Source organism: Heterodontus francisci, chromosome 25, assembly GCF_036365525.1.
Source record: "Heterodontus francisci isolate sHetFra1 chromosome 25, sHetFra1.hap1, whole genome shotgun sequence".
Taxonomy (NCBI): Eukaryota; Metazoa; Chordata; class Chondrichthyes; order Heterodontiformes; family Heterodontidae; genus Heterodontus; species Heterodontus francisci.
The window spans coordinates 34,129,433-34,156,510 of record NC_090395.1 but is presented as its reverse complement, the minus strand read 5'-3'; the positions used below and the strand labels follow the sequence as shown (position 1 = coordinate 34,156,510).

Below are 27,078 nucleotides of genomic sequence, written 5' to 3'. Positions count from 1 at the left end.
AATATCCCCCATTACCATCAAGCCAGGAGACCAATCCTGGTTCAATGAAGAGTGCAGGAGGGCATGCCAGGAGCAGCACCAGGCATACCTGGTGAAGCTACTACCCAAGACTACTTGCATGCCAAACTGCATAAGCAGCATGCAATAGACAGAGCTAAGCGATCCCATAACCAACCGATCAGATCTAAGCTCTGCAGTCCTGCCACATCCAGTTGTGAATGGTGGTGGACAATTAAACAACCAACTGGAGGAGGTGGTTCCACAAATATCCCTATCCTCAATGATGGGGGCGCCCAGCACATCAGTGCGAAAGATAAGGCAGAAGCATTTGCAACAATCTTCAGCCAGAAGTGCCATGTTGATGATCCATCTCGGCCCCCTCATGAAGTCCCCAGCTTTACAAATGCCAGACTTCAGCCAATTCAATTCACTCCACGTGATATCAAGAAACGACTGAAGGCACTGGATACTGCAAAGGCTATGGGTCCTGACAATATTCCAGCAATAGTACTGAAGACCAGTGCTCCAGAACTTGCCGCACCCCTAGCCAAGCTGTTCCAGTATAGCTACAACACTGGCATCTACCTGGCAATGTGGAAAATTGTCCAGGTATGTCCTGTACACAAAAAGCAGGACAAGTCCAACCTGGCCAATTACCGCCCCATCAGTCTACTCTCAATCATCAGTAAAGTGATGGAAGGGGTCATCAACAGTGCCATCAAGCAGCACTTGCTTAGCAATAACCTGCTCAGTGATGCTCAGTTTGGGTTCCGCCAGGGCCACTCATCTCCTGACCTCATTACAGCCTTGGTTCAAACATGGACAAAAGAGCTGAACTCAAGAGGTGAGGTGAGAGTAACTGCCCTTGACATCAAAGCAGCATTTGACAGAGTATGGCATCAAGGAGCCCTAGCAAAACTGAGGTCAATGAGAATCAGGGGGAAAACCCTCTGCTGGTTGGAGTCATAACTAGCGCAAAGGAAGATGCCAGTGTTGTAGCTGTACTGGAACAGCTTGGCTAGGGACGCGGCAAGTTCTGGAGCACAGGTCTTCAGTACTATTGCCGGAATATTGTCAGGGCCCATAGCTTTTGCAGTATCCAGTGCCTTCAATCGTTTTTTGATATCATGCGGAGTGAATCGAATTGGCGGAAGTCTGGCATCTGTAATATTGGGGACTTCAGAAGGAGGCCGATGTGATGGGCGCCCCCATCATTGAGGATGGGGATATTTGTGGAGCCACCTCCTCCAGTTAGTTGTTTAATTGTCCTCCACCATTAACGGCTGGATGTGGCAGGACTGCAGAGCTTAGATCTGATCCGTTGGTTATGGGATCACTTAGCTCTGTACATTGCATGCCTCTTATGCAGTTTGGCACGCAAGTAGTCTTGTGTTGTAGCTTCAGCAGGTTGACACCTCATTTTGAGGTATGCCTGATGCTGCTCTTGGCATGCCCTCCTGCACTCTTCATTGAACCAGGGTTGCTCTCCTGGCTTGACATTAATGGTAGAGTGTGGGGATAAGCCAGGCCATGAGGTTACAGATTGCAGTCGAGTACAATCTGATGGCCCACAGCACTTTCTGGATGCCCAGTTTTGCATTGCTAGATCTGTTCGCAATCTATCCCATTTAGCACAGTGGTAGTGCCACACAACACGATGGAGGGTATCCTCAATGTGAAGGCAGAACTTAGTCTCCACAAGGGCTGTGCAGTAGTCACTCCTACCAATGGTGAGGACGAGGTCAAGTATGTTTTTCCCTCACCACCTGCTGCATACCCAGTCTAGCAGCTATGTCCTTTAAGACTCAGCCAGCTCAGTCAGGAGTGGTGCTACTGAGCCCTCTTGTGATGGACATTGAAGTCCCCCACCCAAAGTACATTCTGCGCCCTTGCTACCCTCAGTGCTTCCTCCAAGTGATATTCAACATGGAGGAGTACTAACTCATCAGTTGAGGGAGTAGGTGGTAATCAGCAGGAGGTTTCCTTGCCCATGTTTGACCTGATGCCATGAGACTTCATGGGGTCCGGAGTCGATGTTGAGGATTCACAGGGCAACTCCCTCCCGACTGTATACCACTGTGCCACCATCTCTGCTAGGCCTGTCCTGTCAGTGGAACAGAACATACCCGGGGACGGTGATGGCAGCGTCTGGGACATTGTCTGTAAGGTATGATTCCGTGAGTATGACTATGTCAGGCTGTTGCTTGACTAGTCGGTGGGTCAGCTCTCCCAATTTTGGCACAAGTCCCCAGATGTTAGTAAGCAGGACTTTGCAGGGTCGACAGGGCTGGGTTTGCCATTGTTGTTTCTGGTGTCTAGGTCGATGCCGGGAAGTCTGTCTGGTTTCATTCTGTTTTATTGACTTCATAGCATAGTGTTCCCCATGGGTCAGTGCTAGGACCACTGCTCTTTGTGAGATAAATACATGATTTGGACATTGGAAGAGTGTAAAATTTCAAAATTTGACTATGATACCAAACGGAAGGGTGGCAAATACTGAGGATGATACCAAATCAATTGCAACAGGACATAGATAGGTTAGCAGAATAGTCAGAGAAAAGTGGCAGCTGGAATTTAATACAGAAAAACATGAGGTGATGCATTTTGGCAGAGTGGATAGGGAAAGACAATATAGACTTAATGGCACATTTCTGAAGAGTGTGCAGGGACAGAAGGACCTGGGAGTGCATATGCATAGATCTTTGAAGGTGCCAGAACATATTGAGAGAGCAGTTAGCAGAGCATATGGGATCTTGGGCTTCATAAATAGAGGTAGAGAGTACAAAAGCTGGAAAGTTATTCTGAACCATCATAAAGCTCTGATTAGGCCACAACTAGAGTATTGTGTGGTGACCAGAACTGGACACCTTAAGAAGGATGTGAGGGTCCTTGAGAGGGTGCAGAAGCGAACTACCAGGATAGTTGCAGGGATGAGGGATTTTAGCTGCAAGGTTAGGTTGGAGAAACTGGTGTTTTCTCCTTGGAGAAAAGGAGATTGCGAGGAGATTTAATAGGAGGAGCACAAGATTATGACACATTTAGATAAGGTAGACAAAGAAAAGCTGTTTCCATTAGCTGATAGTATAAGGACTAGTGGACACAGATTTAAGGTTTTGGACAAGAAATGTGGAGGGAGGGAGGGGGGGGGGGCGGGGGGAATGCGAGGAAGATTTTTTTTATGCAGCAAGTAGGAATGACCTGGAACTCGCTGCCTACGAAGGTGCTGGAAGTGGGGACGATGAATGATTTCAAAAGGAATTTGGATGGGCGTTTGAGGGAAAGAAACTTGCAGGGTTCCAGGGATAGAGCGGGGCAAGGGGGCTGACTAGATTGCTCTACAGACTGCTGGCATGCACTCAATAGGTTGAATGGCCTCCTTCTGTGCCATAATTTCTCTATGACTCTTTAATTGGTGGGCTCCAACTCATTTCCAGAAACATGTTACTGCCAGAAAACCAGAAAAATAGCAACTAAGCAGTCGGTGTCATCCTGCCCCTCAGACTTAGTTCAGTGTGGACCGCCCGGTTGGCAACTGAACAAAATGATTCTTCCTGACAAGAAATTATGTTTTCTCGAAAATGCTAATTAAACAGCAATACAAGAGTCAGAAATTCAACTTCAATTTTCTTTAAAAAATCTTGAGCTCCATCTTGAAGCGAATCTTATCTTTTTAGAAATGAGCAAAAGGCACTTTACTCCTGTACCATTGAGCTACTTTGCTGTTTCTGTGCTGTAACATTGATTCACAAATGGACAATACTGATAATTGCACAAGTGGATTTAGCTCTTTTGACAATGGGGGCAGGGTGGATAAACAGCTTTTAGAATTGAAGAGAGGATGGATTATTGCAGTCATTAAATAAATAGTTAGAAAAGTTACTGTAGGGAGCCGACACTTACTAGAACACTAAAATAAAAGCAAAATACTGCAGATGCTGGAAATCTGAAATAAAAACAAGAAATGCTGGAACCACTCAGCAGGTCTGGCAGCATCTGTGGAAAGAGAAGCAGAGTTAACGTTTCATTAACTCTGCTTCTCTTTCCACAGATGCTGCCAGACCTGCTGAGTGGTTCCAGCATTTCTTGTTTTTAACTTACTAGAACACCTTCCTTCAAGGTGCTACATCAATTTTATTTGTTCTTGGAATTTCTAATGGTCAACCCAAGTTCATTGGCAGACATTTATTGAGCATTGCGTCAATAGAACGTGGGATTGTAGTTACATGCACACAAACCCAGTAAGAGGGGCAGATTCTTCTTTTTGATGGAGATTAGTCAACCAATTGGATTTTTAGAACAATCTGGCAGATTTCATGTTTACTTTCTGGCCAGCCCAAAAATTACCAAACATCAGAACTTGCATTTGAACTTAGCACTTCTTGTTGCTAGTCCAGAATCATAATCACTAACCTACCATACCCCAGTGAATTCCCTCCTCTAGAAATCAAAAACACACAAAGCTATAGTGCTTTTAGTACCAGAGAGGTATTGGTCAATTACAGGGCTGCTAGTATGGATAATTTTATTGAAGCTGACTTCCCAACAGAAAAGCAATACCAAAAATATTGAATCTTTAAGAACTAGTTTACCATTAAACTGCAAAATGATTGGGACATAAAAATGCACCCCAGGCACGTACAGGCAACTAATAAGATTTCACCAGTGATCATTTCAGGATTGTCTCTGCAAGCAGATTTTGCTAGAGGGAACATTGCTACTAATGGCTTGGCACAGTAAGACAGATCCTGAAACTTTTGAAACGATGGTAGCAAAGTTACAACAAAGAAATTTAGGGCGGCACAGTGGCGCAGTGGTTAGCACCGCAGCCTCACAGCTCCAGGGACCCGGGTTCGATTCCGGGTACTGCCTGTGTGGAGTTTGCAAGTTCTCCCTGTGTCTGCGTGGGTTTTCTCCGGGTGCTCCGGTTTCCTCCCACAAGCCAAAAGACTTGCAGGTTGATAGGTAAATTGGCCATTATAAATTGTCACTAGTATAGGTAGGTGGTAGGGAAATATAGGGACAGGTGGGGATGTTTGGTAGGAATATGGGATTAGTGTAGGATTAGTATAAACGGGTGGTTGATGTTCGGCACAGACTCGGTGGGCCGAAGGGCCTGTTTCAGTGCTGTATCTCTAATCTGATCTAATCTAAATCAGGTTGGATAATGTACAATTGGATTAAGGCAAGAGGGGTGCACAGGCTCCCTTAGAGTCATGGCAGAGCACGGCTGATTTCCTAAGCACAGATCCTGCCAAGTGGCCTTGATGTTTCTCCACTATTTTGTTAAGTGACACCTTCATCAAGGAATTTGTAGTGTTAATGCAGGCAATTCAGATGCTACATGAAATCCCCTTTCAGGTTGAAGGTCATGAGTCTTTGAATATAATCCACTGGAGAATGGAGACTCTAAACTGAAATTATTTTAGGCCCATTTAAGGATTTAGCACAACTGATATCCCCATATCTAAAAAGGGGGGCAATTGTTTAGGACAATTATTACCAGATTTCTTCCTGGCACAGAAGAGCATTAAATACAAGGTAGCATCCAGATTTAAAGAAAAGCTATGTTAAGCGTGGCGCGGAGTCAACACCCCCTTGTCCACAGCTACAGTTACTTGGCTTAGGACAAAGAGGGGGAACTCAGTCCTTTCTTTAACTATCAATTTACTTTATTCACGTTGTTGTACAATGTAAAAATAAGGCTTATACACTTAGTTAGACAAAAACATACAACTCCCCTGAGTTATACAGTTAATAACAAAACTAGCTAGAATTCATAAGCACACCCACAAGGTTCCTCTGACCTTTCCCTGTCCTAGTCACAGAATACAAAGGATATTACCCGAAAGAGGGAGAGTTAATGCTGGCCAGGCGTTCCATTCTCTCTCTCTCTTCTACGTCGTCACCGCGTCGCTCACGCAGGGTCTTCCGCTTCCACGATGGTTGATCTCCAGAGTTTTCGCTGGCTCTATGCCCAAAAAGCTCTATTCTTATCCTATTGCTTATCTCTCCAAATCTGAGCTGCGCCTTTCCGGTTGGTTTAAGCTTGATCACCTCGTTCACAGCTTCTCTTAATTGGCCCAGGCCCAAAGACCCTGGTATCACACCGTGTCCAAATAAGGCCCTTTTCCGGTGTCCTGTTCTTTGTCTTGTCCCATAAAGTAATTAGTGCAAACTGGTTTTTACCAGCACAGGCCAGTGTCCGAGCTCCAGGTTACTACAGGTCAAACAATCCCAGCAGTTTGTAACTGATTCTGTGTTTCTTGCAGCCCCTGGCCAACAGCTGGAGAAACAATGGGAGATTGGAGTCAAACAACTGAACATCAACAGTCCAGGCACTTAAGATGACAGACTGGGGATGCCAGAGCGGGATCCTTAGTCATGTTGAAGAGCGGACTATAGGCTGGAACTGGCTGAAATACATGGAAACAGTCTTGCTGCTGAACTCTTCAGTTACTTGAGGATTTATTCTGGTTTCATTTTAGGAGATAAAACTGTTTGGCATGTAAATCAGATTAACTAAATCTTACATTTTTTGGTAAAGTTTCCTTTATAAAGATCCTTCACTCTATCTTTAAAACTTTGTACCTGAAGTTTTGTCCCAAGTAGAGAGATACCAGACAATCCTGAATATAAGACTACAGGAATACAAGACAATGACATGGTATCAAAAAAAAAAACTCAGATTGTACACTGATTTCAGATTTCAGCTTTGTTCTCATCAAAATATAACCTCCTTGAATAGGTCAAATATTCTCCAAATAATACTTAAGTAAAAGGTCAGTGTGCTATTAACATTGGACAATTAAAAAAAGGTATGTCACAGTGAAGCATTGATTAGTGACAAAATCCTGTGTTTAAAAAGCAAGGCCTGAAGTTTCCTCCACATTCACATCCAAGACAGACACATGCGCAATCTGGGTGAAAACCAATTACACGGCTTAAAAGATTGTGGAATTTGGGGCATAAGCCAGTTACCGGTGTAGTTACACTACAACCAACTCTCTTCAATCTTCTGCACTCACTTTTACAAAGCTCCATCTAAGAAAATCCACAAACCATAAAACTGGCCACACTCCCAACTCTCAAATTGCAGTAGGTAGGTAAGTCTCTCACATCGCATACAGATCTTCAGGTGCAGACCACTTTTCTGAGCTTTTAATTGCAATTTTTTTTTTGAGCGGTTAAAAAAAAAGCCTTGAGGCCCATTTTGCAATTTTTTCTTTTAATCTGTTTTATGCCATAGGTATACATTGCATTAAAAATTGAAAACTGTATCTGATCACAGGTAATGAAATGTGCTGTGCCTAACATAAGAATGGTAGTGAAATGAGTTAAAAGTTCAATTTTAAAGACTTAATAAACAAACGGATGTGGGTTCAGGGTTTCCTTGGGCCCTGATTGTTCACGCTAATTCATGTTCACACTAATTTATGTCCATTTTAAGCTCAGGTATATGCTAACTGTAAATGAGATTCGGAAGATTCTTGGGCTGGATAACTGAATTTCTAAAACGAGGGCAACACTGGGCACATTTTCAGGTCTAACTTCTGGATTGCACCCAAGAAAGAAATTCCAGGCCAAAGTATCTGCTGAAATACAGAATGAAAAGAATACCTTGAGCCTCAAGTGTGGAGTATCTGGCATTATGGGTTCAGGATCTATATTTTGCAGGCAGAACATAAGTTGCAGATTTTTTTGTGCTACCAAAGGATATTACAACTGAGATAAGGCAAAGAGTTTGCAATCCATATTGGAGCATAGCAACTGATAACCAACTTATTCCTGTAGCTTTTATTCCTCCAACCCCTTGAAACAGCAAACCTTTACTCCACACCTCCCTACAGTGGCACTGGCAGGATTCAAAATTCAGCACATGGAGGATGCAGAATGCAAGTCTGTGCCCTACCATCAGGATGCTGGAAGAGACTTAGTAGTTGGCAGGAAAAAAGACAGAGGCGCAAGGGGAGAGCCAACTGTGTAACAGCCCCGACAAACAAATTTCTCTGCAGCACCTGTGGAAGAGCCTGTCACTCTAGAATTGTCCTTTATAGCCACTCCAGGTGCTGCTTCACAAACCACTGACCACCTCCAGGCGCTTATCCATTGTCTCTCGAGATAAGGAGACCAAAGAGATTTGATTCATAATATATGTGTGGTGACCTATCAGTAGTTCAATTGAGAATGAATAAACTTACCTCAATTGCAGCTGTGAAATTGATAAACAACGTTATGGTGTACGGTCAATTACAGGTACATCAGTAGACATTACTTTTAGAATGTACCCTTGATTCAAACATGGAAAAAAAAAGAGTCCAACTCAAGAGGCGAGGCGAAAGTGACTGCCCTTGACGTCAAGGCAGCATTTGACCAAGTATAGCATCAAGGGAGCCCTAGCAAAACTGGAGTCAATGGGAATCAAGAGGAAAACTCTCCACTGGTTGGAGTCATACCTAGCACAAAGGAAGATGGTTGTAGTTGTTGAAGGTCAAACATCTAAGCTCCATGACATCACTACAGGAGTTCCTCAGGGTAGTGTCCTAGGCTTAACCATCTTCAGCTGCTTCTAATGACCTTCCATCAATCATAAGGTCAGAAGCGGGGATGTTCGCTGATGATTGCACAATGTCCACCACTATTCGTGATTCCTCAGATACCGAAGCATCAGTGTAGAAATGCAGCAAGATCGGGACAATATCCAGGCTTGGGTTGATAAGTGGTAAGCAACATTCACACCACACAAGTGCCAGGCAATGGCCATCTCCAACAAGAGAGAATCTAACCATCTCCCCTTGACATTCAATGGCATTACCATCGCTGAATCCCCCACTATCAATATCCTGAGGGTTACCATTGACCAGAAACTGAACTGGAGTAGCCATATAAATACCGTGGCTACAAGAGCAGGTCAGAGGCTAGGAATCCTACGGCGTGTAACTCACCTCCCGACGCCCCCAATTCTGTCCACCATCTACAAGGCACAAGTCAGGAGTGTGATGGAATACTCCACTTGCCTGGATGGGTGAAGCTCGACACCATCCAGGACAAAGCAGCCCCCTTGATTGGCACCCGATCCACCACCTTCAACATTCACTCCCTCCATCACCGATGCATAGTGGCAGCAGTGTGTACCATCTACAAGATGCACTGCAGCAACACACCAAGGCTCCTTAGACAGCACCTTCCAAACCCGCGACCTCTACTACCTAGAAGGACAAGGGTAGTAGATGCATGGGAACACCACCACCTGCAAATTCCCCTCCAGGCCACACTCCATCCTGACTTGGAACTATAAATCGCTGTTCCTTCACTGTGGCTGGATCAAAATCCTGGAACTCCCTTCCTAACACGGCTGGTGTACCTACCCCACATGGACTGCAGCGGTTCAAGAAGGCAACTCACCACCACTTTCTCAAGGGCAATAAATGCTGGCCTAGCCAGCGATGCCCAAATCCATGAGCAAAAAAAACGTTCCTTTTATGACAGAAAGGTCTTTGTGATCAAATGGTATTTCTGTTTTCCGCTAAATTAGTGATACTCATTTTCTCTTTACAAAATCACACGGAACACAAGTACACTTAAAACTGATGTGAAACTTTTGCTACTGCTTTCTGAATTAACAACTTTCTAACCCGTTCACAGGGTTACATGTCGCTATGATCAAAGTGCATCAAAGAACAGCTGAGTAGTCAGTCGGAACAATAAACTGAATCTTTATTCTAAGATTAGAATACACAATCTGTGTAAATGGCCTAATACCACTGACACAAGATTAGGCACATGGGAAGAAGATCCTCCCTCTTCTACATGGCACATCTGCTCATCTGAAACATTTCAGTTCAACAATGGAATTTTAAGGCAACTTGTTATTAATTATTTTACCCCAATTCAATTTCTTAAGGCAAAGGCATCTAGCCTGTAGTCCTTGGGCTGCATAGTTTGAACCGAGCCAACATGATTAGGAAAGATTCCACTGCAAACGGCTGACAGAAGCTTTTGTGTTTTATGCAGAATGTTTTAAGCTGTCAATCTAACAAACCGACTGGCAGGTTAAAAGTTGACCATCTTAAAAGGTGGTGATTTATGTAACTTCGATAGAGAACAGTAACCATATAAACCAGTTGATTAACCCTCAAGTCCAGAACAAATTAAAAATTTGCCACACGACCAGTCTGCATTCTAAATTTGCATTCTGTTCAATAAGGCATACAATGGCCTGATCTTCAATTTCAATAGAAATTCTAGTTCAACTTGCATATTTCATCATTTGTCCAATCTCCAAAGGATTACTCCAACTGACTCCCAAGCAATCTTATAATCTATTTCTATCCAATTCAGTAACTGGTTCAGTCCACTAGTCCTCCTCCTTCCCTGTACAAATCCAAAAGGCAAGTTGCTTGGATCATGTATTGATAGCATGGTGTCAAGCAGAACATCTCCACTCCCACAATATATTTCCAAAATGTACTTCAGTTTGGTGGCAACTAGTCCTTAGTACATTTAGATAGACCGACCGTGGAATTCAAATTCCAACATCCACCAGAGTTTAACAATAACTTGTTCAATGAGGATCGAACACAAACTCTCCCCTCTATCATAGACCAAACTGGATATGAATTGAAAATTACATTTAGTGTTACAGTCCCTCAGAGTGGAAAAAGAACATTTCATGTGGCCAGCTTCAATCTCTTTGAACTTGATTGTTTTTGTTCTATTTAATATATCTGCTGACTTAAAGAATCATATACCTCCAGCTATCATAGCAATAGCACTGTGCCCTTAACATACATAATGATACGACCTTCATCTCCGCCCCCTTAAGTCCATGGGCCGCAGACATGAAAAGATATGGCAGACAACTGGTTTATCCATCCACTGCCACATCTGGCTGGACCACATAAAACACTATTGGATCCTGATCTCATCTGCTAAAACTGCTCACCATTCCAGGATCATCCTGGAATGCAAAGATAATACCCGGTTTCTTTTCTCTGCTGCAAATGGTTTCTTAAACCCTTTTCCCCTGTCCCCTCCACCCTCACCTTCAACAATAAGCGCGAGGAGCTCATGGACTCATCGTCACTAAGAACAAAACAACTAATCAGCTGTCTCTGCCGCATCCCTCTCCCACTAGCCCACCTGGCCAAACTTCTTCTAATGCTCCCCCTGTCCTAGCCCTGAACTCACATCTTTCTCTAGTTTCTCTATCTCCCCTCATGCCCTTTCTGATCTCATCTTGTCCATGAGACCCACCTCCTGCTCCCTTGATCCTATTCAAACCAAACCGCTAACCACCCAACCTGCCCTCCTGGTTCCCACATTAGCCGATATTGTTAACAATTCTCTCTTCAGGTGTTGTCCCTCTCTTTTAAATCTGCCGCCAGCACCTCTCTCCTCAAAAAACCAACCCATGACCTCACCATCCTTGAATATTACTGCCCCATCTCCAACCTCCTTTACCATGTTGTCGCCTCCAAGTTCATTCCCATCCTTCCCAGAACTCATGTACGAATCCCTCCAAACAAACAGGTTTCTGCCTCGCTACAGCACTGAAACAGCTCTCAAAGTCACAAATGACATCCTAGGTGACTGTGACAAAAGTAAACTTTCCCTCATCATCCTTCTCGACCCGGCTGCAGCCTTTGACACAGTTGACCACACCATCTTCCTCCAAAGGCTCGCCAATGTTTTTCAGCTGTGTGGGACTGCTCTCGCCTGGTTCTATTCTTATCCATCTAATCGCAGCCAGACAATCACTTGCAATGGTTTCTCTTCCTGCTCCTGCACCACTATCTCTGGTGTCCCCCAAGGATCTATCCTTGCTGCCCTCCTTTTTCTCATCTACATGCTGCTCCTCAGTGACATCATCCAAAAGCACAGCGTTAGTTTTCACATGTATGCTGACGACATGCAGCTCTAACTCACCATTACCTCCTTCGACTCCTCCACTGTTGCTAAACTATCAGACTGCTTATCTGGACAGCCAGTACTAGATGAGCAGCAATTTCCTCCAATTAAATATTGGGAAGGCTGAAGCCATCGTTTTTCAGTACCCACTCCAAACTCAGTTCCCTGGCTACTGACTCCATCCCTCTCCCTGGCATCTGAGATTAAACCAGTCTGTTCTCAACCCTGGTCAAATTTGACCCTGAGACAAGCTTTCGATCTCAAGTTCACGCCATCACTAAGACCACCTATTTCCACCTCCACAGCCTCGCCTGACTTCTCCCTAGTCTCAGCTCATTTGAGACCCTCATTCATGCATTTGTTACGTCTAGACGTGACTATTCAAATGTACTCCTGGCTGATCTCCCACATTCTACCCTCCATAAACATAAGGTCATCCAACACTCTGCTGCCCGTGTCTTAACTCACACCAAGTCCTGTTACTCTATCACCCATGTTTACTGACCTCATTGGCTGCAGGTCAAGCAACGTCTTGAATTTAAAATTCTGATCCTCGTTTTCAAATCCCTCCATGGCCTTGCCCCTTCCTATCTCTAATCTCCTCCAGCCCCACAACCTCCCCCACCCCCCAAGAAATCTTCGCTCCTCTAATTCAGGCCTCTAAAGCATCCCCAATTTTAATCACTCCATCATTGGTGGCCACGCCTTCAGTTGCCTAGGTCCTAAGCTATGGAATACCCTCTCTATACCTCTCTGCCTTTCCACCTTGCTTGTCTCCTTTAAGACACTCCTTGATACCTATCTCTTTACCAAGTTTTTGGTTATCTAACCTATTATCTTTTTATGTGGCTGTCATTTTTTTTATATAATGCTCCTGTGAAGTGTCTTGGGATGTTTTATTACGTTAAAGTATAAAGGCGCTATATAAATAAGTTACTGTTGTAATTACAGGCTTTCTGCAAGCAATGAAGAAGTCACAATTCCAGTGCAAATTCATAATCCATTACCCACCTGGATCTTAAGCCAGTCCAAGAGAACTGGTTCTAACTCGGCACTAAGCCCTGACAATTCTTTTTTTGAAAAAAAGTACACTACCAAATCCTCAAGGCCTTATTTTTCTGCATTCCAGGACCTCGACTCAAAGAGCATTATCCTCCACACTTCAGTTTTAAGTTCCCTCTGTCACTCCACCCTGTTTTAAGATTTTCTTGCCCTCTCCCATTGTGTAAGCAAAATATTGTTTCCTAAAGATCTTAGCTTTTTGACTTTCTTTGAATCTGCAACCATGGTGTCAAGATATCCAAATTACCCCATCCACACAGTAACAAGTTTCACTTGTACTATAATTCTTCTGCAAATCAACCATTTTAACATTGTTCAATATGTATTATAACCACTGTGTACATGTGATCGAACCAGGTTGATACCTATCTGCAATCTAGTTCTAGTGGATAGGCAGTTGCAATTTTAAGACATAACTGGGTGTGTGAGTGACACCCTGAATAAAAAGTTATAGGTCACAAAAGTGACCTTTGGTCGGTTGTCACCCTAAGTGGGTTTCCCTCAACAGATTCAAGGTATTGAAGATAAGGTTCCATTTGGCACTTAGCTCAATTAAGTTTATTTTGGCCAGTGCTGTCAGTTTTGTATGTTCTAACTCAGAAGCTTCCTAAATAGCTCCAATTTAAAGCTAAGGTGGTGTCAAAGGACACCCACATTTAAGGCTATATTATGGTCCATTCTGAAAGAAAAAGACTTGGATTTATATGGTACCTTTCATGACTTCAGGACATCCCAAAGTGCTTCAAAGCCAATTAAATATTTAAAGTACAGTCAAATGTTGTAATAGGAAACACAGCAGACAATATGTGCACAGCAAGCTCCCACGAACAGCAACGTGATAATGACCAGATAATCTGTTTTAGTGATGTTGATTGAGGAATAAATATTGGCCAGGGTATGAGAAGAACTCCTCTCCTCTTCTTCAAAATAGTGCCATGGGATCCTTTACATCCACCCAAGAGGGCAGATAGGGCCTTGGATTAACACCATATCTGAAAGGAAGCGTATTATTACTTGTTCCTTTGGAATGTGAACTATTGTAAGACTCACAGGACTACAAGTAATATCCAAAGAAAACGTGGGTTTTTACTATACTTTAAACTAGAACATACATTCACACACATACAGCTACTGCATGAGCACATCTAAACACATCTCACTCTGTTGGGCTGTACCCACAACTTCCTGGTCATATGACATAACATCACTTCCTCCGGTGGCCTTCACTTACAGCTTCTTAAGGTGGTCCGCTCTGAAAGTCATCCCACAGCATCCCCTTCTTTTTCCTAAGATATGAACATATGTACAATATACAATGATATTGCAGTTTGGACTAACTATACATGATTAAAACAAAAATTTACAAGCTAAGCGCTCTCTAAAACGTAGCTTATGCGTCCCGATCTTAACCACCATAAATCTCTCCCCAGAGCTGAGCTCGTCGCGAAGACTCCTCAGAGACTCTGTTTAGCATTTTCTTCCTCTGTGTTTGTAGCCTTTGTGCATTCATCTTCAGACTTTGTCTTTGAACGTGTCTGCAATGCCACAGAATTGTCACATGTAGTGTTGTCGTACAGTCCTCTGAATTGACTTCGGTTCTGTCTGAGAACCCACCATTGGATGTCTGGACCACGTATGATCTGGGCTGGTCACATAGCCTCACAACCTCTAGAAGATACCAAGTTCCCGATGCATGATTGAGGACTCTGACCTTCTGTCCTACTCACAAATCGAGATAATTCTGGTCCTGCTTGCCTGCAACTTCCCTTGTTTAGAATGCTTAGAAAAATGACGACTAGTAACATCACCAGTCACAGGCAATTTCCCTCACCTCCAGATGCTTTCTGCAATGAACTGAAGCCCAAGGAGAGACTCCCAATCATATTGCCTTTGTGTCGTCCTTTACTTGGACCGAACCGATACACTCGAGCTGGATATTTCGTACCATATTCAGTGTGTTACTGACTTCATGCATTGTGACAATTCATAAATCTTGGCATACGCAAGTCTTGCGACAGTTAGTCCAGTTAGATTAGATTAGAACATTACAGCGCAGTACAGGCCCTTCAGCCCTCGATGTTGCGCCGACCTGTGAAACCATCTGACCTACACTATTCTATTTTCAGCCATATGTCTATCCAATGACCACTTAAATGCCCTTAAAGTTGGCGAGTCTACTACTGTTGCAGGCAGGGCGTTCCACGCCCCTACTACTCTCTGAGTAAAGAAACTACCTCTAACATCTGTCCTATATCTATCACCCCTCAACTTAAAGCTATGTCCCCTCGTGTTTGCCATCACCATCCGAGGAAAAAGACTCTCACTATCCACCCTATCTAACCCTCTGATTATCTTATATGTCTCTATTAAGTCACCTCTCCTCCTCCTTCTCTCCAACGAAAACAACCTCAAGTCCCTCAGCCTTTCCTCGTAAGACCTTCCCTCCATACCAGGCAACATCCTAGTAAATCTCCTCTGCACCCTTTCCAAAGCTTCCACATCCTTCCTATAATGCGGTGACCAAAACTGCACGCAATACTCCAGGTGCGGCCTCACCAGAGTTTTGTACAGCTGCAGCATGACCTCGTGGCTCCGAAACTCGATCCCCCTACTAATAAAAGCTAACACACCATATGCCTTCTTAACAGCCCTATTAACCTGGGTAGCAACTTTCAGGGATTTATGTACCTGGACACCAAGATCTCTCTGTTCATCTACACTGCCAAGAATCTTCCCATTAGCCCAGTACTCTGCATTCCTGTTACTCCTCCCAAAGTGAATCACCATTTGTAGTTGTGTCTACAATTTGTGGTAGCCATTCAGATCTCCCATAGCTGCACTGCAAGGTCATTGTTCCAATGCATTTGTCTGTTTATTTAACCCTAAAGACACTTGGACTAAAGCATCAATTTAACATAACACAATTACGGCCAGTTGGGAGGTGAACAGTGGGAACCACCCACACTCCTTACCACCTATCCGTAACAAAAGGGATGCAAATGCATTAGCGAGGGTGCAGAAAAGATTCACGAGAATGGTTCCAGGGATGAGGAACTTCAGTTATGTGGATAGGTTGGAGAATTGAGAGTTCAGGTTGTAAAAGTCTGTTTTTTAGGACTAGCCTATGAGACCCCCCTCAGAAGTGGATTTTTAAAGTTGCAGGCCTGTTTGCTGGTGGTCTGGTATTTATTGGGCTGTTGCAGTCTCCTGGCGGTTCACTTTGGGTTGAAGACGATGCTGATGTCTTAGGTCAATTCTCACTGGTAGAAAAGTCACTTTTGCAAAGGCACTCTCTCTCTCTGCTGTAGCTAGCTTCCAACTTGTCTCAGCAGGGTTCAAATGTATTGACTGGAATCTCTCTCTTTCCTTGGAGAAGAGAAAGTTGAGAGGAGATTTGATAGAGGTGTTCAAAATCATGATGGGTCTGGACAGACTAGATAGAGAGAAACTGTTCCCATTGGTGGAAGGATTGAGAGCCAGAGGACACCGATTTAAAATTAATCGGCAAAAGAACCAAATGGCAAGATGAGGAAAAACTTTTTTTTTTAAATGCAGAGAGTGATTAGGATCTGGAACGCACTACCTGGGAGTGTGGTGGAGGCAGATTCAATCATGACTTTCAAAAGAGAATTGGGCAATTATCTAGAGAAAAAATTTGCAGGACTATGGGGGAAAAAAGGCAGGGGAGTGCGACTAAGTGAGTTGCTCTTGCAGAGAGCTGGCTTCGGCGCAATGGGCCAAATGGTTACAGCACAAAAGGAAGCCATTCTATGATTATGTTTTAACCTGCAACAGTGATGTTGGTGCCTAATGCCGCCCTTGCCAGGGCACAGAGGAGCAGCAGCCCAAATGGGAGCAAAAAAGGTCACCTAATTTTAGGTTTTCTTTGGGCCAGGAGGAGACCTCCAGGCCCCACAGAGAATTTTTTGGCCTCCAATGTTCCAGGCTTCCCGTGATCGCCTCAGATGCCCTCCCCATCACCAGTGCCCCCACCCCACCCTCTCTTGAAATTGGGCCCAACTTATTTAAAATGGTGCCTGTGCCTTAAAATGTCCTGTCCCTCATGTTGGCTACCTCCACTGGCCCCATGCTCAGTTAAAATAAGATCAAAGACATCTAGTACCTTTCCACCAATATCAGCTACCCACTGGGAAAGGTTAATAAAATACCTAATTATATTGGTTTTGGATCAAACAATGCCTATTTTACAAGTCAGCTAAAAGCTTGTAGAAAATATCCTGTAGATAATACGAATCTTTTAAAACTGATCGTAAGAGGCAAGGCAGGAGAAGTTTCTTAATTCGACATGATATCTCCACTCCATAGGCAAAGCCAGTTTTCCCCAATCAAACTAAAGTTGTAGATCAGTGTATCAAATGAGTACTCAGTGTACACACTCTATTGAAAAGATACTGGCAAAGAGAAGCATGTTCATTACAGAAGTTGATTGAACCAAGAGGTGCCTAAAATTGTGGGGTGAGAAACATTTTTATTCAATTTTAGTAGATTATTTCTGCAGTCTGGTTGAGTCCCACAGGATGACTGCTATTGTTAAAATCGTTAACACACAACAACCCCAACCAACATAGGTCTAACTGCTAAAGCTGGTATGAAAAGCTAAATATATAATAAAAACGAAAGTGAAGCAAGGTTGCCAACAATGAAACCAAACTATTTCACACAAAACAAAATCTCATTTATCCTGTATCTGACTTCTACTCATCCATCCAAACTGATCGCTAAAGGCTTGCATTAACAGCTCCTCTGCTTTGATTTGAGCTGTTCCACTGCATGATGTGATTAAGTTAACAGCTGAAGTAGTAGTGCCACTGAATGCTAATTCTGTCAATATAGTTGAGAGAAATAATATACTGGACAACATGTTACCAATCAGTGTGGCATCCACTATTTCAGCTGCAGTTACTTACCTGCACATTTTGGAGACTTGTCAAATTGGCAGAAGAAAGATTAGATTGAACAAGGCACACAGTTAAACAAACTGGTCAAAAAAGGTGCCCTCCCACCTCCACTGCTCAAGTGCTAACTGCAGTGCCTAGTGTGAAAGGAAGCCATTCAGGCCAGGAGGGTGCTAAGTCTCATCCCCAGTCTGTACCAAATTAGCTGATCTTAGCAGGGTCAATGGCAAGGGTACAAATGGGCTTCGACATCCCTGAACGTTAGTGTGTTTGACAAATTTGCTTGCCCATCCCAGCTGCACTCCCGCCTTCTCCTTTTGAATAGCTTTCAAAAAATTACGGCCTAGGCTCAGACTAGTCAAACTGACATCCTCTGTCTGCAGAACAGGGTTCCCAACACTCCTGAATAACCAAGAGTTTGCTGGAATCACAGATTCCTCCTCCTGAGCACTGCCTCCAGTCGCCCAGGAGATCAATGGTTTAAATGTCCCGCCATAGTGCACTACCCAGTCCCTGCCTGCTCCATGGCATCACCGGTTACTGTTGGAGAAGCTTTGGATCAGTGACGTCACAGACAGAGAGCCATGACTGCTTGGACTGCAGTCAGGAGGAAACTGAAGAATCAGCACTTGGCCGGGGTGGGGGAGGGGGAACACAGTGGTTCAGCAGTCGGGTTTTCCTTGATTGCACCTCTGGCCGACCCTCAATTTCCCCTCATCACCCGATCACAGGTAGCCTCTCGATTCTTAATTTCTCACAAAACAGCTGCTGGCACAAAAGTGTAAGCAAAAATACTTAAGTATAGAAGACGCACCTTTACACCATAAATGCAACATTTGTAGAAGTCATGTGATCAAATGTCATGTGACCAGGCACCATGTGGTCAAATCTCCAAGAATGTCTCCAACCAAAGTTGGGGACCCTACTGCAGAACTATAATCTAAGAATCAGTTCCAATTTTCTTTCCTCCTCTTTCTGAAGGTAGAGACAAAAACAAATTTAATAAGATATTGAAAAGGGACTTCGTAAGCTTGTTTTAAAATCACGAACTACAGTAGAGATTCCACATTCATGAAGATCATTGTATTTGGACTGAAAGACATAATTTTACTTCATGTGTTTAGATTGTCATTAAGCCTTTGTAAATTAAATAAGTGATATTTTGCTGCAGTTCTTAGTTGATACATTAAAAGAAAAGCTACAATAAGGCAAGGTGGGGAGGGAAGCAAAAATGGTGAGACACTAGAGTCATGGCAAAACAGGGAAGAGCAGCGGATATCTTTAAGCAACACTGCAAGGAATTATTTCATTCACAAATTCATTCCAAGTGGTGATATGAGGCGTACAGACAAATGTAAGGCTGCAATGACAAGGAAAAATCCAACTCGAATACAAATGCACTGCACGGAGGTGACAATCTGCTAGTTACCCTACATAAGGCTTCAGTTTTAAACAACCTATAATGAAACTGACTAAAAAAATGTAGATTAGTATCCAGTCAGGCACATAACTGATTTATATACAAACACTACAGCACCTCAGCCTATTTAAAGCACTCATAAAATTCATTTTCCCAAGAGTACACATGTTGCCACCTGTCTTGCTTGATCCGATAGCTCATTAATCCAATTTGACTGTCAACTGCAAATATTGCAAAACACCACACTGGGTTCTGAAAGATGACCTAGTATCCTTGGCAAAAAAAAGGTTCCAAAGTACGTGACTATTGAATTACTACAATAGGGTCAATTAGTTAGAAAAATGAAGCCTTACCAGTATCTGGCTTTTCCTCAGTTCTTTTAAATGGATTCCTTTGCACTGTGCTGTTGCTTTAAGAAAATGGAACAACAAGCCAAGCTGACTGACACAGTCAGTGCTTGAATTCAGTCGTGAATTCAGCACACTTTACAATGCGACTGTGAATCCACAGGGCAGCAGCAAAATCCATCTACGTCCTCCCATCTAAAACCTCTAAATCATAGTCTCCATGGTTACAGACAATACAGAACACATCGGTGAAGCTATGAAGCCTTGTGCAGAAGACTATCAGCATATAAAGAGCATTCTTTACAAATAAACTTAATTTGTTGACTCAAATACTCAAGCTGGCAAATTTGGTCAAATTGCCTTCAATTCCCACAATTCCTTAGTCACAACAGACTAGCTTTGCCGCGATTGCAGATATATCGATTCATTGTGGCATGCAGCAGACGTCTTGCGTTACATTAGGAAAATTAACAATTTTACCGCATTCAGAAAATGCTGCACATTACACAATTTAAGATACAGTAAATCTTTTCCAAATGTAATGCCAGAAGTTACAATCTCCATTTTCAAATCACTGATAAAAACAAAATTGATGTTTCAAAACAGTTCCTATTTTCCCAGGCCAATGAAGCCCAGAGTGTTAATTACAAAGGCAACAGAGACCCATTAGCAATATGGAGAAATCCATTGAGAGGGAGGTTTAGCTGACATTATAATTCATTCCCAAGTCTTTTCTTAAGCACATAGTAGGAAGCTTTTGAATGGTAGCTTTATCCCTTTTAAGCCTGGGATGGGGCCACAGAAGCAATTATTGCATGAAATTAATGCTTGATTGATGGATAACAGACACACAGAATAAAAAACCACCTCCTCGTCAAAACGCAAAGCAATATTCTGCGGCTGAAATGGCAACAGATATTGTACCTGCCTCTGGAAAAGCTGATACTGAAAATAAAAGCTAAATCAGTGTTTGTATATTACAATGGATTTGTAATTGGTTCAACCGATAGTACCCAGAGGGTATCAGGATTGTCATCAGCTTGGGAGAATGTTACTAGTGGGGTCCCATAGGAGTCGGTTTCGAGACCCATTTTGTTAAAATAACCTAATAAACAATCTGCAGCTAAGAGTTTCAAGAACAAGGATTACATTTTGCAGATGATATGACGTTAATGAAGCGAGTAAATCCAACACTGAAAAGGATAAGCTACAGGAGAATTTGAAGGTATTTGGGAATTGGCAGAAAGGTGCTAAGAATAAATTCAATGTAGAGAACTACCAAGTGGTTTTTTAGGAACAGGAGGCCATTCAGCCCCTCAAACCTGCTGTGTCATTCAATTAGATCATGGCTTACCTATACCTTAACTCCATCTATCACCCTTTGTTCTGTTACACAATACCCATGCCTCCCCCCCAAAATATGTAATTTATATTATATACACACAAAGCTACATCCTATGTTTCTGATGCAGAACTAATAAATGATGCTATCAGACTATTTTCTGTAATAATGCAGCAAATGTTATATTTTCTGATTCATGGGAACAGGAAAAAGCTGATTTTTTTTTTTAAAAGACAACCCTTCCAGAACAATGCAACAAAATAAAACCATTTGCACACAGCCAATCACTAATGGCTGAAATATCTAACATTTTTGCTTCCTGAAGTACATTTGCAGGAAGACATAAAAAAGCCCACAATATTTACAGCAATTTTCCTGCAAATTGACTACTTGTTTTAGAAACGCTGTACCAATTAAGGGGCATGCTAAAGATAGAGGCCTGGATTTTTAAATTGTTTGTGGGTTTCCTGCCTCCTGGTCTCACATGGAAAATAAAAATAATTTTAAAAAATTAAACTTAAATGTACCTTTTTGGGCCTATTGGGCCTAATCTCCTTTTGTCATTGGGCTGTCCTGATGCAAACTCACTGCCACCTAGCTAAAATTGCAATTAGATCCCCATGACATTATTAGGATCTGATCCATATATGTTAAAGAGGACCCTGTTGACTTAGCATGGGTATCCTTGCGACTGCTCAGTTCAGCAAGGTAAAGTTGTGATCAGTCAATTCTAAGAGGCTTCAGGGCAGGTAACTAACGAGCAATTCTAAATGTCCATCCATTTGCTTTACTCCAAGTGGATAGGGTTAAAATCAGCAAGGGTCACAACAAACAACTTATATAGCACCTTTAACGTTCCAAGACATGTCATGCAGACCCCCCCACCTGCCAAGAATGAGGCATATTAATTTTGTTTTTTATTCTTTCTTGGGATGTGGGTATCGCGGGCAAGGCCGGCATTTGTTGCCCATCCCTAATTGCCCTTGACCTGAGTGGCTTGCTAGGCCATTTCAGAGGGCAGTTAAGAATCAACCACATTGCTTTGGATCTGGAGTCACATGTAGGCCAGAGCAGGTAGGACGGCAGATTTCCTTCCCGAAAGGACATTAGTGAACCCAATGGGTTTTTACAACGATCGATGATAGTTTCATGGCATGATTACTAAGACTAGCTTTCAATTCCAGATTTTTAATTAATTGAATTTAAATTCCACCAGCTGCCGAGGTGGGATTTGAACCAGTGTCCCCAGGGCATCAGCCCAGGCCTCTGGATTACTAGTCCAGTGACACTACCACTACACCACCGTCTCCCGGTAATATGAACATCGATTTTAAATTGTTGCTGGAGCGAGGAAATGACTGGTTAAACAGATCAGCCGTGGCTGGAAAAAACATTTGCATACTAACAGACAGTGCTTGGAGGGACAAAGAAGCTATTCTCTGCTCCAATTTAACCAACAATGGACTTTGAGCACCAGGTATTGTGTGCAAGGAGACATTCCAAGGTTGGCTAAGACAAGAGAATCCACAAACAGACATGGTCAGACCAGCTAGTCACATGACTAACCTGCTTGGCAACCTGGGTTTTTTCTGAATTGTACAAAGGGTTTTGAACTGAGAAAGACTGTTTGCTCCGGGAGTGAGAAGTTCTCTCCTGTCTGCTCCCATCTCTTTCTCACAAGCCTCTGGACCCACTGAGGACACATGAACTTCAAAAAAGAAAATCCTCCTACATCGAACAAGGTTTAAGAAGAATACTGGGCCCCAACGAAAAGCAAGACTCCACAGTGAGCTCTAAGAACAGTAACCAAAACCATCTTCAGATATTGCCTCAAACTTTTCCACTTTATTCCTATGCTCTTTTGTGTCTCTGTCTGCATGTGTGTATTGCATACGCATGCTAGCGTGGGTGCATCACGTAACCGTAGGCGTTAACCGAATTAGAGTTTACGTTTAGTCAAGTTCAACCTTTTTTCTTTAAACCTAAGAAAACCTGTTCGGCTAGTTTCTTTGCCTTATAATTGGAAAGCAGTGAACAAGATTCACTAAGGGGGAGCTAAAAAAAAAAGTGCGTTTAAAATTAAACCCTGTAACGGTAAGACCAGGTGAAGGCTGAGAGGAAACCCTAGACCCCTTTCTCACCTGGTCATAACAGGCGCTTCACAGGAGCATGTTACAGAAAAATAGAACACTGAGCCACGTAAGATGATATTAGGTCAGATGACTAAAAGCTTGGTCAGAGTTAAGTTTTAACAAAAGTCTTAAAAAGAGGATAGTGAGGTAGTGAGATACAGAGGCAGAGAGGTGTAGGGAAGGTATTCCAGAGCTTGGGGCCTAGGCAACTGAAGGCACGGCCATCAGTGTTGGAGTATTTAAAAATCAGAGATGGACAAGAGGCCAGAATTAGGGGAGCACAGATATCTTAGAGGGTTGTGGGGCTTGCACAGATTAGAGAGATAGGGAGGTGGGGAGAGGCAAGGCTATGGAAGGATTTTAAAACAAGGATGAGAATTTTAAAATTAAGAAGTCGCTTGACTGGGAACCAATGTTGCTCTGCGAGCACAGAGGCAATAGCAGAACGGGACTTGGTACGAGTTAAGTAATGGGCAACAGGGTTTTGATGACCTCAAGTTTACGGAGGGTAGAATGTGGGAAACCAGCCTAGTCTAGAGGTAACAAAAAGGCACAAGAAAGGGGCGGTCAGGCGATGTTAGGGAGGTGGAAATAGGTGGTCTTAGTGATGGCGCGAACTTGAGGTTGGAAGTTCATCTCGGGGTCAAATGTGACACCAGAGTTGTGAGCAGATTTGCTTAATCTCAGACTGTTGCCAGGGAGAGGGACGGAGTCGGTAGCTAGGGAACAGAGTTTGGAGTGGGGATTGAAACAATGGCTTTATTCTTCCCAATATTCAATTGGAGGAAATTTCTGCTCATCCAGATAAGCAGTCTGATAACTTAGCAATGGTGGAGGAGTCAAGACAGGTGGTAGTGAGGTGGAGCTGGGTGTCATTAGCATACATGTGAAAATGAACGCTGTGCTCTCAGATGAAGTCACCAAGGGGCAGCATGTAGATAAGAAGCAGGAAGGGGCCAAGAATAGATCCTTGGGGGACACCTGAGGTAACAGTGCAGGAATGGGAAGAGAAACCATTGAAAGTGATTCTTTGGTTAAGATTAGATAGATAAGAATGGAACTGGTGAAAGAAGTCCCACCCAGCTGGACGACAGTGGAGGATGGCGTGGTCAACTGTATCAAAGACTGCAAACATGTCAAGACGGATGATAAGGGAAAGTTTACCTTTGTCACAGTCACATAGGATGTCATTTGTGACCTTGATAAGAGCTGTTTCAGTACTGTGGCAGGGGCAGAAACCTGACTGAAGGGATTCAAACAGAGTTCTGGGAAATATGGGACAGATTTGGGAGGCAACAACACGTTCAAGGACTTTGGAGAGGAAAGGGAGGTGGGACAGTAGTTTGCAAGGACAGTGGGGTCAAGGGTTTTTTTTTGAGGAGACGGGTGATGACGACAGATTTAAAGAGAGAGACAACACCCGAGGAGAGAGAACCATTTACAATACCGGCTAACATGACGATCCATATCCATAGATATTTCAGCTCGTGCATTTTAGATAATTGGATTTAGGCAAGTCTCAGTTCCTGGTATCCTCAGAGTATCTACTGGCTGAGATAGCTAGGTAAGATTTTTTGATAGTTTTACGTCAATGGCTTTGTTGAAATGATAATTTTCTGTAATCTACTGACTGAAGATCTGAATTTTTTTTTTAAAAGACAAGCTGTCAGTAAAGTCATCCTTTCAGCTTAAGATGATTACCTAGTTTGCTACATTGTATCCTACCTTACAAAGAACTGTGAGGAGAGAGACAAAATGTCTGCTCAGTCCCCAGCAAGAACCAAGACCCAGGAAGTTTAAAAGGAACTACCTGTTCTCTCAACAAGCAAAGAAATACTGCTAACTGCTATGTTTGAATGAGTGACTGTCATGTGGCAAGCCCTTCCCCATCTGTTGTTTCAACTGGTGTTTTCTCTGCAGCAAGGGAGAAGCAACTGGACTCTGACATGAGTGGACCCTAAGTGGGGGTCCCTCTCTCTCTCCATTCCAGCTTGAAAGCTTTCAAATCCTGCTTGTTGACTGCCCACCTTTGCATGCTCCGGCTACAATCAGAAACCCCGTTTGAGGAAATCATCTGCATTGCTATCTCCAGGAGACTCACTGAACCAGTCATCAACCTCTTCAAACTAAATGCCTCAGGATCACTGAATTCAGCTAGATGCCAGCTGAATCATCAAACTCCACAAACTGTATACCCATTCTAAAAAATGGACTCTATCTCAACCAACCAATCTATCTTTCCCCACTCTAACCTATTTGTGTGTGCGAGAATGAAAGTTGGCACGTTGTTTATTTTATTAGTTCAGTTTAGGTACAAAAAAAGTTAACCCCTTTGTTAACTCAAGAAAACTTGGCCAATTGGTTCTTGCTATGATTATAGCAAGTAAGTAATCAAACACCAACTGAATTGGCCAGTACATTCACTTTAAGAATTAAACCAGTTGTGGTCAAACAAGGAGACTGTAACAATAGCATGTTGATGATAAATCCTTCATTTTCTACAGAATGAATACTTGAGAATCTTGTGTAGGTACCAGAATCATTGTGAAATGACAGAGCATAACACCTCACTTTAGCCGTTAACTGACAAACACATTTTTGGGAAATATGTGAACTACTGAATAAACAGTAATCGCTCTACCAATTAATTGAAGAGTCTGGGCTAATTAAAATACTCCAGAAAAGAAAGGAGTAGAGGTAATTGGATTTGAAAAGCTGACCAGTTGAATTCAAAAGAGTTGCCAGTATTTCCAATAACTGAACAAATAACTGTTCATTTAAATTTTACATTATACTTGACTCCTGCCGCCATCCAGCTAAATGTACTTGGAATATTTTCTTTTAAATCAAGTTAGGCTAAGAACACGACTCCAGAAGCAGTTGAGTTTTAACTCCTTATGTACGGTGACTGAATTAAAAGTTACTGCTACCAAGCTAACACTAGACAAGATGCTTCTTTTCTCTCACAAGCACCAAGTAGAACCTGGAATAATAATTAGGGAAGTTGACTGAAGGAGAAGCAGGATTTGAAGAGGCTTTATAAAGTGAAGAGATGTGTTGAGGTGGAGGGATTAAGGAAGAAAAGTACAGAAGAAAGGTGGCTGAAGTTTCTGCCAAGTGATGCGGAGGGTGACCATGCACGTTACATTGTATTCCAGACACAAAGGCAGAGGACACGAGCTGGAATGCAAGGGTAGAGTTAGGGTGGAACAAGGCCATGGAGAGATTTGTAAGTGAAGATGAGCATTCTGAAGTATGTGCATTGAGATATGGATAACAGAAGAAAGTGAAAACCAAAATATTTATAAAAACACTGAGCTGTACATATTCTACAAGTTGTATAAAATCTACAAATAATATAGTGGAACTGGAAATAGTTTTAGAATGAAACAAAGGGACATATTTGCAAAAGAGTGTTGTGTAAAGGACATGCAATGGTTAAAGGTTTGTGTGCAGACATTTGATCTGAAGCAATTAATCTAACAGGAGGAAGGCAGAATAGTTTGTAAAATTTGACATTCCTCTGATTTATTGGTGTTGTCGCAAGTTCTAATACTTGTTCCTGCTGCATAGTACTTTCAATGAGTTATTAGAACATTCTCTTCGACCTACCTTTCATTCTAGCCACACACTCTGCTGGCAGTAAATATCCCAATTGTAATAAGTTTCAGGTCAAACCTATTGCCGAATGGTACAAATCCACAGGGGGTGGGAGATGTTGCTTTCAAATTGGGACTAATTGGCAAACTTCCAAGAGAGGACAGACCTGGCAAGCGTGACAAAAAGTATCATACCAGTTCAGTAGAAAGGTATCTACTGACTTTCGACTTGAGACCCATTATTGAGGCAGAAAAGAATGTACTTTAACCTACATAACAACTAATTCAAGGACTTCAGGATAGCTAAGTGTACCATCCTCCAAAGGAAACCTCCCTCATCTCAAGGATGGAAA

General features: G+C 42.8%; 1 protein-coding gene across 4 annotated transcripts in view; it reads right to left on the bottom strand.

Moving 5' to 3' along the window:
- The window catches only part of pacsin1b (protein kinase C and casein kinase substrate in neurons 1b), a 447,488-nt gene that overhangs the window by 260,852 nt on the left and 159,558 nt on the right, over nt 1–27,078 (bottom strand). Inside the window, exon 1 of one of the 4 annotated variants that reach the window (XM_068057062.1) lies at nt 14,201–14,220. The exons of the other annotated variants lie outside the window; for them this stretch is intronic. The gene's annotated coding sequence lies outside the window, so the exon portion shown is untranslated. Of the gene's footprint in view, nt 1–14,200; nt 14,221–27,078 lie in introns of those variants that run through there. 4 annotated transcript variants of the gene reach the window in all.